This window comes from Copadichromis virginalis, linkage group LG3 (assembly GCF_057382275.1).
Source record: "Copadichromis virginalis isolate Kocher_CV1m ecotype Utaka linkage group LG3, C_Virginalis_male_GT1.1, whole genome shotgun sequence".
NCBI classification, from domain to species: domain Eukaryota; kingdom Metazoa; phylum Chordata; class Actinopteri; order Cichliformes; family Cichlidae; genus Copadichromis; species Copadichromis virginalis.
The window spans coordinates 61,472,186-61,484,670 of record NC_140620.1 but is presented as its reverse complement, the minus strand read 5'-3'; the positions used below and the strand labels follow the sequence as shown (position 1 = coordinate 61,484,670).

The following is a 12,485-nucleotide window of genomic DNA, read 5'->3' as shown; positions in this document are numbered from 1 at the left end:
AAACAAACCACAAAAACTCCAAGATGCTCTAAACCCCCTGGTTTAGGTCGGACACCTTTCTGATGATGAGTGCATCTAACATTTCCTCAGAAGTCAATGTGCCATATGATTGCATTAGCAATAAATTACACACTATATAGAACCACTTCATAGGATTATATTTGTGCGCAGATGTTTGCAGCTATCAACGAATATTTATCAGCTATTTTGAAACAAAGAAAGACTTTTTATCCATAACAGCAAATGAAATGTACAACAGAAAATACAAATGCTATTTATGGTCTCCTCACAACAATGATAAGAAAAATAAACTGGGCCAATATGTCATGTTTCTTACTACAGAGACACACATGTTAATGTGATCTCTGGTCTCCTCTGAGTGGGAGTTATTATAACTGACTGTAAAAAGTCAGCACAAGGAAAATAAACTCCACCTAAACTTGGTTTATATCTGACCCAGACAGACTGCAGGTCATAACTTCTTACCTGAAGTTCAGTTCACCTGACACTCGGACCGGCGGCCGCCTCGGTTCTCTGCTCCTCCTGCCTCCCCTTTCCCTCATCCACCTGCTGCCTCTGTGGAAGCTCCGCCATAGCCACCACCAAACAACTGACTTATTTTTACACATCGACCAGCATCCGGCCAATCCGCCATCTTTCATTGTTTATACCGTTACAAAAAAATAAAAAAACATCATCGGCCCATTAAAAATGAAAAATCACCATCAGTATGCCCGATGGCCAGTCCAGCTGTGGTCGTGCCATCAGTTAACCCTTCACGTGGCAGCTGTGACACGCGTGCCCAGGGTTGCCGACCCCTGCTCTAAAGCATCTGATTTGGATTCCTGAGATCAAATATATTTTCCTTTGTGTTTGTTTTCTTCTCATTTGTGGCTTTAATGTAGTGTTACATCCTGTTTGTTTGCTTCCATCTGTATACATGTCCAGATTCACTGTTATGTTTCTATTCTTACATTGCTGTGTGATCACTGTTCCCTCTGCTGACTGATGTGACCTTTTGTATCTCACACTGATACTTGTCATATTTGTATCTGCGCCTAAAAGATAAAAAGTTTTCCATGCTAAAACACAGCTCCACCTCCTGCAGTTCTCCCTCTGAACCACTAGATGTCTCTGTTATCTAAATGAAGACGTGCAGCACAGCAACCACAGCAGCGCTCAGATCACACGTGTCCTGTTATTATGTATAAAAGCATGAAACAGGTGAGACAGGTGGGATCAATATTAATGTTGTGGAAATATATGAAAAAGCAACAGAAGAGTGAAAACATTTCCTGTTTCTAGAAAGATCTTTCAGCTCACAGCTGCTCACAGACTGTATTTACAAGTGACAAACTGCAACTCTACAGTACATCTACAGTATATATCAAATATATTCTGTATTCAAATCTATTGAGTGATGTTTGAAAGTCTTTCCAGGTGAGTTTGATCCAGGAGGGTCTGAAGCCAGAGTCAGACAGAGACTGTGCAGAGACTGTAGAAGGACAGAGCAGCAGCAGAGCAGTCCAGATACACTGATGATCCTCTGTCAGATCCAGAGGGACACACAGGGATGATGCTGGACTCTACATTGTGTCTGACAGTGGAGCTGTTCTCAGAGCAGTTCACTCTGCAGCACTGACAGTCATCTGCACTTCTTCTCATTCCTCTGTCAGTCACTGCTGGATGAAGCTCTCCTCTCCACCTCCCAGTAACATGGCCCAGTCAGAGCGTCTCTACACACAAGCTGCTGCTGCTTCAACCTCTCTGGATCATCAGGACACAGCTCCTCCTCTCTCAGCACACACACCGTCCTGTTTACCATCATCAGCTCCACCTGCAGAGAGAAGAAGGAAGAGCAGAGGAGATAAACGAGTGTTTCCAGAGACTCTTCATCAGCTGTCAGTCAGTGATGCAGCACATCCAGTATAAAGAGCAGCAGGGACTTCAGTGCTGGGACTGTACTAGGACTCATTGTTGCTTCACTTTTTCTAATCTTTGGATTTTTATTGAAGTTGATGAAAATGTTTTTCCCTCCTAGTTTGAGTTTGGACTTTCATTCATTAGAAGAACCTTGGTGTGTCCACTCTGAGCTCTGTAGGAACCCCAACAACAAGCCCAACAATCCAGATGGACGGTTCCAGCTGTTAACTGGAGGAATTCCATCCAAACATCTGCTCTCACTAAATTCTTCCTCACCTACAGACTGTGTTCTTCACTGCTTTAAACTTGGAAATGAATGCAGTCATTGGTCTGCGTGCTGCTTTGTTCAGAGAGCTGATTGGCTGTTGACAGCGTTTGATCAGAGCGTGTCAGCCGTTACTATGGTGACCATAAAGGTCAGAAACAGGAAGTGTTTGTGTCCAATCCTGAAGCCTGTCACCATTCTCCTCTCACAGCTTCACTGAGAAGCTGCAGCTTTACAGGAAACACTGGATCTTTGTTTCATACTGACTGTGTTTAGTACAATACTGCTGACAGCACCACCCACTCACTCCATCACTCTACTGACCACAGAGTCTCCAGTCTGTAGTCTGGACTCTGCTGAAGATCAGACAGCTGCTTCACTCCTGAATCCTGCAGCTTGTTGTTGTATCTCAGCTCCAGCTCTCTCAGATGGGAGGGGTTGGACTTCAGTGCTGCTGCCAGATAATCACAGCTGATCTTTGACAAACCACAGTCCATCAATCTGTATAAAGAATGAAAGATGTAAGTTTATTAGACAAAGTGTGAGCTTGAAATCATTCAGTGTTTCATCATCTGTTCAGAGCTGAAGAAGGTTCAGAATGTAGAAGTTTAGAAAATGGAAACTCCAAACAGCTGAAGCCAACAGGAAGCAGCTTCAAACAGGAAACTGTGCAGAGTTTCAGACTATATGTCCTGATGCAGCCAGTTGGATTTTGGAGATTTGAATCTCTGTTCTGTGACTAAGTCCTTGAATCATTTCTTCCAGTTGGTCCAACAAGACAGACTAAGTGTTGGACATGTGTTGTGGCTCCATTAGGGGAGCTTCTAAATGTGATGTGATGGCCCCTCTGGGTCTGTCAGGTCACAGGACTGAAGAGAGCTCAAACTGGGCACACAGTTGTTCCAGTCTGGACCAAAGACTCTATACTGGGACTGAGGGACTGCTTTGACTGCACCCACTGGGACTTTTTAAAGGCTCATGTTCTCACGTAGATCATCGATTTCTACTTACATTTCTTTCTGGGAAAAATGGGGATTACTTTGGAAACAGGAAGTATTTTCCCCAATAAGCAGCCCTGGATTAGTAAATCACTCCAACATGTTCTCAGGCAGAAGAAGCTGTCTTGTTATGAGGGAGAGAAGAAAAAGATTGAGGCACAGAAACTTGTTGAAAGAGAGATAAAGCAGCTAAAATCAGGTGTAAAAGTAAAGCAGAGGATGAGCTGAATAAAGGACACTCAAGGCTGGCTTGGAAAGGAATGAAGTCCATGGTGGGGATGCAGAACAAGGAGCAAAGATGAATGTGATGCTGAATCAGCAGAAGACTTGGACTCATTTGATTCCAGCTTTGATATCATTGATTTCAATGAAGAGCTTTGTGATTGTAGCAAAGGGCTGGTAGCTCTGAGAGTCCCACTGATGAGGTGTTTGTGTGGAAATCTCTTAGTGGGACCAAAGAGAGAAAAAGCCCTGGTCCTGATGCTGTGGGAGGGAAATGATTGAAGTGTGCTGTGAGGAACTGACTGGGAGATCTTCACACATTTTCCAGTCCTCCTTGGAACAACAGGAAGTTCCCAGCATATGGAAACAAAGGTTAAGTGTCCTATGGCACTCAGTGATGATGGTGCTGTGGCCCCACCACCTCCACCTCTTTGTAAAGGAACTAACTGTAATCTGAAGCTTCAAATGGGACTAAGACTTCCTCCACTAGGTGGCAGTGTCTGATGAGAAAGTGTTAGTGGAGCTGGCCTGGAGTCAGAAACAGGAAGATGCAGGATTTGGGCTGAAATGGGGGAAAGTGGTTCGCACTAGTGCCTTAAAGCAAGAAGGTTGTAGGTTGAAGCTTGTTGGCCTTTCTGTGGAGGTTGGATGTTCTCCCACAGTCCAATGAAATGCTGCTTAGGTTCATTGGTGCTTCTAAATTGGCTGTAGGTGTGGATGTGAGAGAGTGCTTCTCTGTCTCTCTCTGTTGGCCCTGTGATGGACTGCTCACCTGTGCAGGTGGACCACGCCTCTTGCCCTATGACAGCTAGGGCACAGGCTGCAGCCCTGTGAGCCTAAGCTGAATAAACAGTTAGCAAAAATGATCCATAGATGGCCTGAAATCCCCCAGTTAGCAGTTTGGTAGATAGCTATGACATGCTAATCCCATCCAGCAGCTGTATTCTACCTGTAAGCTGATCCCTGCTGAGCCAAAGCACTTTTTCATATACAAATTACAACCTTTAATAGAAACCTATTGGTCAGCATCTTATTAGCCTGCTGTTAGCTTCATTCCACAGAAAACTGAGAGAAACTAACAGAGTTGATAAAGAATAAAGAGAAATGTGCTGATTTAAAGCCTTTGAAGTGCTTCAGATCTCTGTCCACTTCTGTCCACTCATTCATTCATGTAAGCTTTCTAATGCAGCTTTGATCTTCACAGTCTGCTTCATGAAACTCATTCTAACCCTGAATGTCAGAGTGTTCCTCCTTCTCTTTCCCATCATTCATGCTGGCAATGGAGGAGATTTGGATGTTGGACTGTGTTTTGGATGATGTGTGTATGTTTGTGTTGGACTGCTGTCTGTAAAGCAAACGCACATTTTGCTTTGGATTTCAGTGTCAGACAGACTTTAAGGTGGAATGAAGAGTTGGAGAGTTTCACAGTGAATTATCCAGTGGAGGATTTTTCTTCTTCTTTGAAGGTTTGAAATGTGAACATTGCTCTGCTGCAGTCAATGGACTAAACCAGAGAAGAAGAAAACAGACTTTACCATGAAGATCCTCAGTGTGGATCAGTATAATATCAGCCTGATGTCTGCAGTTTAGTGTCAGCACAACTTTCACATCATATTCATCTCAGCACAACTAAAACATGCTGACTGACCTCAGAGTTTCAAGTCCACATCCTGGACTCTCCAGGAAACCACACAGATGCTTCACTCCTGAATCCTGCAGCTTGTTGTTCCTGCTCAGGTCCAGCTGTCTCAGATGGGAGGGGTTGGACTTCAGTGCTGCTGCCAGATAATCACAGCTGATCTCTGACAAACCACAGTCCATCAATCTGTATAAAGAATGAAAGATGTAAGTTTATTAGACAAAGTGTGAGCTTGAAATCATTCAGTGTTTCATCATCTGTTCAGAGCTGAAGAAGGTTCAGAATGTAGAAGTTTAGAAAATGGAAACTCCAAACAGCTGAAGCCAACAGGAAGCAGCTTCAAACAGGAAACTGTGCAGAGTTTCAGACTATATGTCCTGATGCAGCCAGTTGGATTTTGGAGATTTGAATCTCTGTTCTGTGACTAAGTCCTTGAATCATTTCTTCCAGTTGGTCCAACAAGACAGACTAAGTGTTGGACATGTGTTGTGGCTCCATTAGGGGAGCTTCTAAATGTGATGTGATGGCCCCTCTGGGTCTGTCAGGTCACAGCACTGAAGAGAGCTCAAACTGGGCACACAGTTGTTCCAGTCTGGACCAAAGACTCTATACTGGGACTGAGGGACTGCTTTGACTGCACCCACTGGGACTTTTTAAAGGCTCATGTTCTCACTTAGATCATCGATTTCTACTTACATTTCTTTCTGGGAAAAATGGGGATTACTTTTAAAACAGGAAGTATTTTCCCCAATAAGCAGCCCTGGATTAGTAAATCACTCCAACATGTTCTCAGGCAGAAGAAGCTGTCTTGTTATGAGGGAGAGAAGAAAAAGATTGAGGCACAGAAACTTGTTGAAAGAGAGATAAAGCAGCTAAAATCAGGTGTAAAAGTAAAGCAGAGGATGAGCTGAATAAAGGACACTCAAGGCTGGCTTGGAAAGGAATGAAGTCCATGGTGGGGATGCAGGACAAGGAGCAAAGATGAATGTGATGCTGAATCAGCAGAAGACTTGGACTCATTGGATTCCAGCTTTGATATCATTGATTTCAATGAAGAGCTTTGTGATTGTAGCAAAGGGCTGGTAGCTCTGAGAGTCCCACTGATGAGGTGTTTGTGTGGAAATCTCTTAGTGGGACCAAAGAGAGAAAAAGCCCTGGTCCTGATGCTGTGGGAGGGAAATGATTGAAGTGTGCTGTGAGGAACTGACTGGGAGATTTTCACACATTTTCCAGTCCTCCTTGGAACAACAGGAAGTTCCCAGCATATGGAAACAAAGGTTAAGTGTCCTATGGCACTCAGTGATGATGGTGCTGTGGCCCCACCACCTCCACCTCTTTGTAAAGGAACTAACTGTCATCTGAAGCTTCAAGTGGAACTAAGACTTCCTCCACTAGGTGGCAGTGTCTGATGAGAAAGTGTTAGTGGAGCTGGCCTGGAGTCAGAAACAGGAAGATGCAGGATTTGGGCTGAAATGGGGAAAAGTGGTTCGCACTAGTGCCTTAAAGCAAGAAGGTTGTAGGTTGAAGCTTGTTGGCCTTTCTGTGGAGGTTGGATGTTCTCCCACAGTCCAATGAAATGCTGCTTAGGTTCATTGGTGCTTCTAAATTGGCTGTAGGTGTGGATGTGAGAGAGTGCTTCTCTGTCTCTCTCTGTTGGCCCTGTGATGGACTGCTCACCTATGCAGGTGGACCACGCCTCTTGCCCTATGACAGCTAGGGCACAGGCTGCAGCCCTGTGAGCCTAAGCTGAATAAACAGTTAGCAAAAATGATCCATAGATGGCCTGAAATCCCCCAGTTAGCAGTTTGGTAGATAGCTATGACATGCTAATCCCATCCAGCAGCTGTATTCTACCTGTAAGCTGATCCCTGCTGAGCCAAAGCACTTTTTCATATACAAATTACAACCTTTAATAGAAACCTATTGGTCAGCATCTTATTAGCCTGCTGTTAGCTTCATTCCACAGAAAACTGAGAGAAACTAACAGAGTTGATAAAGAATAAAGAGAAATGTGCTGATTTAAAGCCTTTGAAGTGCTTCAGATGATCTCTGTCCACTTCTGTCCACTCATTCATTCATGTAAGCTTTCTAATGCAGCTTTGATCTTCACAGTCTGCTTCATGAAACTCATTCTAACCCTGAATGTCAGAGTGTTCCTCCTTCTCTTTCCCATCATTCATGCTGGCAGTGGAGGAGATTTGGATGTTGGACTGTGTTTTGGATGATGTGTGTATGTTTGTGTTGGACTGCTGTCTGTAAAGCAAACGCACATTTTGCTTTGGATTTCAGTGTCAGACAGACTTTAAGGTGGAATGAAGAGTTGGAGAGTTTCACAGTGAATTATCCAGTGGAGGATTTTTCTTCTTCTTTGAAGGTTTGAAATGTGAACATTGTTCTGCTGCAGTCAATGGACTAAACCAGAGAAGAAGAAAACAGACTTTACCATGAAGATCCTCAGTGTGGATCAGTATAATATCAGCCTGATGTCTGCAGTTTAGTGTCAGCACAACTTTCACATCATATTCATCTCAGCACAACTAAAACATGCTGACTGACCTCAGAGTTTCAAGTCCACATCCTGGACTCTCCAGGAAACCACACAGATGCTTCACTCCTGAATCCTGCAGCTTGTTGTTCCTGCTCAGCTCCAGCTGTCTCAGATGGGAGGGGTTGGACTTCAGTGCTGCTGCCAGATAATCACAGCTGATCTCTGACAAACCACAGCGACTCAATCTGTATAAAGAATGAAAGATGTAAGTTTATTAGACAAAGTGTGAGCTTGAAATCATTCAGTGTTTCATCATCTGTTCAGAGCTGAAGAAGGTTCAGAATGTAGAAGTTTAGAAAATGGAAACTCCAAACAGCTGACAGAGTTCATACGCCTTTGTCAGGGTCAAATTCAAGCAAGACCATGTGAAAATTAAAACACATCATCCTAGGTGAACTTAAACACCTTTGTTCCCCTTTTGTTAAGACATAGAAAAGTACACCACACAAAAATACTGCAAAAGGAAACGGTCGCCTTATATACATAGTGTATAAACTCAAAATGCACATTTCACTTCAAATTAAGATTAAGGCTTTGAACAGATCACATAGTTCAGTTCAACATATAAGACTTTAAGAATGCACAAGCATCTACTTAAAATCTATTTAATTTATCATCCATGATATTATTTTGTACAATTCCAATGTATTTTGTTCATCTCCCTTAAATAAACAGGCAGTCTTAAAGTATGAAATATTCATATACAAACACATATAAATGTGTGTACTGTCTCAGTGGCTGATAGTACCCCACAGGCCTCAGTGTGAGCTTGAAGACATTTATAATGTTTAAGTAGTTTAATGTGCAGGTGCTGACGATAAACACATTTTGAATGAAAGCCGGGGAACTTTGGTAGCACAGAAACAAGTGGCTATTCTTTGTGACTATATGGATCACTCACAATACCATTATTTCACACAAAGGCACCAAATTAATACTCAAAAAAGCTGCAGCAATACACACAAATATAAACAGTACTTGGTGACAACTTTGCTTTTAGCCTTTAACCCTTCTTGACTACTTTTGATGTGGCCTCTATATTTTACCTTTAAAAACAGTTTATCTTGCCAATCTGTTATTTTCTCATTTTGACCAACTGTATCAGCACAATTTATCTAAATTCAGACAAAATTTAAAATACAAGTAGAAAGTGATATTTTGACTGTAAAAACCACACACATGTTTAACGAATCATCTTCATAACTTGAAATGCAAATAGAGATTGTACATTTTTAAAAATACGCACACGTTTTGCAAACAACAAAGTTATATGGTACTATTTACCAAAAAATGCAGCCAAGGCTCAGACGTTTTTCATATAATCATTTCAAACTATTTACAGAACAATCAGGTGTCAAACAATAGTTTGTGTCACTCTAACACATATGAGAACAGCACAGGGATAAACCTGCAGGTCTGACAGCAGGTGTGTCACTCAGCGTTTACACTGCAATCTGCCTTTGTTGGCTTTAAGGCAGCAACTGTGACGATCACTAGTAGAACTGACACACAAAACAAAACAACAGCTACACACTAAATACACAAGACAACAAACTAACTTGAGACCAAACACGGTAAACGTCACAAATCTCTCACGTATCAAAACTCTCTCTCTCTTTCGCTCACTCGCTCTCTCTTGCCGGTCACTCCTAAAACTTCCCCCTTTTGCTAAACAACCAAATGTCATGTTTCCATATCATTTTTGATTGGTCGACATGGTACATTTTCCCACCTATAGGGCTTTGGAGCGTGATGTCACGGGAGATGGGCCACGCCCCCTTCCGCCATGACAGTAGGCCAGCCAAAGGATACCATTTCAGCTATGGATCGTACGTGTTGTGTTGTCGGTTGCAACGTTAGATCACACGATCGTGAAGGCAAGAAGCTGGATAACGGGCTCTCTTTTCATCGTTTTCCATCCTGGAGGCAACGTGAGGGATCCCATGTATCCGATATTACTAAACAAAGACGTCAGGCTTGGATTGCAGCGGTGAGACGAGGGGATATCGAGTTCTCTGCAATCCCCAGCTTTTTGTTGGTTTGCTCACGGCATTTTCTTTCCGGTGAGTTCTAAATTAATTCATATCACTCTTGAAAGGCTTTTAGTGTTATTTTCAACGTGCTGAGGTCATAGATAATGAGATAAAACATGCTAATGTGTGATGCTGCAGAACCACATCATGTCGACTGAGTAGCTTATGATTTGGCATTATTGCAGGCAAACCAGCATATGAAATGGATGTAACAAATCCAGACTGGGCACCAACACTGCACATGGGGCATGACGACATACCTGTATCAGACTCGGACCGGCACGCAAGGCGTACGCAACGGAAGCGAAAAAGAGCACCCATCGGAGGTAAACAACCCCCCCCCCCTCTAAAAACATACTAAATTGCTATCACTGTACACTAATCCGCACATAACTTCCAGATGAATCACACACCTGTCATTGGAATATTGGTGTACATTTACCTTATGTCTAATTTTATCTTACAGGCTTTCGTTATGCAGCTGCAGAGTCTGAAGGTGTGCCCCGTGCAGAAGTGATTGATGAAGATCTGACAGAAGACCAACAGCAAAATCACAATGTCATGGAGGCAGTGGACAGCAGTTGTGTTGGACAAGTGGAGGTTGAGGTACCAGCTGCAAATGTGGATATACTGAAGAAATGTAAACCTTTTAAAATGATGACAGATTACAAACTCTCAGCTGTGTCTGTAATCAAACCTCTGTAACTTTGCTTCACTTCAGCAGCATCAGCTCATGTTCACATGTTGATTCATGGTTTGCTTCAGTTTTTGATGGACTGCAGAATATTTTGAAGGTTATCTGCTATAAAAAGCCAGAACAGGAAAATCTGCTTCATGTGTTTCTGTTTGATCCTCAGTGACTTTGACACAAAGGCCTCTGCTGTGATGATCACACCTCTGATCAAGTCTCACAGTGTCAGCTTTGTTTTTATACATATGGATATGTGCTGATAAATGATCAGAGTTATAATATTTCCCACTGTCTGCTGTGTGCCGTGACCTTTGACCTGCTAAAGACAGTCAGCTGTGGATTATTCATTGTTGTGTCTGATACTTAGAACTGTGAGGAAGAACACTACACAGTTAATCAGGGTCCCCTCTCTCTGAATCAGGGAAGGTGGGCAGGCCGCGTGTGGGCCGCGGGCCATACGTTGAGTCTCACTGTTTGAAATGTGAACATTGTTCTGCTGCAGTCAATGGACTAAACCAGAGAAGAAGAAAACAGACTTTACCATGAAGATCCTCAGTGTGGATCAGTATAATATCAGCCTGATGTCTGCAGTTTAGTGTCAGCACAACTTTCACATCATATTCATCTCAGCACAACTAAAACATGCTGACTGACCCCAGAGTTTCAAGTCCACATCCTGGACTCTCCAGGAAACCACACAGATGCTTCACTCCTGAATCCTGCAGCTTGTTGTTGGAGCTCAGGTGCAGCTGTCTCAGATGGGAGGGGTTGGACTTCAGTGCTGCTGCCAGATAATCACAGCTGATCTCTGACAAACCACAGCCCCTCAACCTGTATAAAGAATGAAAGATGTAAGTTTATTAGACAAAGTGTGAGCTTGAAATCATTCAGTGTTTCATCATCTGTTCAGAGCTGAAGAAGGTTCAGAATGTAGAAGTTTAGAAAATGGAAACTCCAAACAGCTGAAGCCAACAGGAAGCAGCTTCAAACAAACACAACAAGAGAAAAAACTCTGAATGTTTCACATTAAAGTCGTACATTTATCACAAAGCTCAATTATGTGACAGACATTTCATCCCATGTCAGTTTGGCCTCATCCTGGGCCGGATTATCCAGCACACACTCTGACCACAGGCCCAGGGGCCACGCACAGCTGGGCTCCATCCAAGAGACAGCAAACAAACCAACACAATAATAAAAAGCACCATGTGATCTTCTTACATCTTCAAGACAAACATAGTAAAAACATGAGCACATTTGTTTCCTGATAAAATGATGTGACAGGTAGAACAGAGTAAAGTGGTAGTGTTACTGTTAAGTCTAATTGTTGAATGTTGCCATTGTGTTTCTTAAATTTGTACAGTCTTAGTTCAAGCAGTAGGATCAAAGCCATTCCTTTGATCCTGGCCACCTCTCCAACCACTCTGTGCTGGGGGAGGTTTTATTGTAGATACATCCTATCTGAAAGATCTGTTTCTTTTGATGTAAACTTCCTGGGTTTACGACCCTTTGGTCAGCAGGAGGTAACACACACACACACACACACACACACACACACACACACACACACACACACACACACACACACACACAGTGCCTTGTCTATGTAACCAAAGGGGGGTTGCAAGGGGAGGTGCTTTGTAAACTATTGTTTGAGGATTGTCAATAAAAGGCAGCGAGAGGAGGCCACCATTGGGGTCATTGTCGTGCTGGACACAGACGAGGCCTCCCTTGCGCAAGTAATGGATCGATCGACTGTCTTGTTTTCTTCATGATGAATAAGTCTCTAGAATTAGCGGGGCTTGTGGAAACACAGACCCAACAGTTACAGCCTTTCTCCCCTCTGCTGCCGAGGCTGTTAGTCTCTCCCAAACTCAGCTACAGGACTTCCAAATGAATGAAAGCAGCAGAAGTGGCTTTACAAAGGAAAGAGGAAGAGGAGAAGAAGAGGAGAGGGAGGCCACCCTGACCATCACTCCAGCTGAAAACATCACACTTCCATTAAAGTTGGTGAGGAAATGTTGAGCAGGATGAGCTGCTGGCTAATCTGGAGGCTGTAGCAGCAGCTCACAGTCACAGTGGATTTCCACTCATGAAAAAGCTCTGGCTGCTTCATTTCTCATCTCATATCAGAGACTTTAATGCTTCACTGAAGCTGTACTGTGA

At 43.1% G+C, this 12,485-nt stretch overlaps 1 long non-coding RNA gene across 1 annotated transcript; it reads right to left on the bottom strand.

The window, feature by feature from the left end:
- Window positions 1–1,228: 1,228 nt before the first annotated feature.
- LOC146716470 (uncharacterized) lies at window positions 1,229–2,685 on the bottom strand. Its single transcript, XR_014919214.1, has 2 exons — window positions 2,513–2,685; window positions 1,229–1,837 (listed from the first exon to the last, which is right to left on the bottom strand). It is a non-coding gene; the product is annotated as an uncharacterized LOC146716470 (long non-coding RNA).
- Window positions 2,686–12,485: the final 9,800 nt, after the last annotated feature.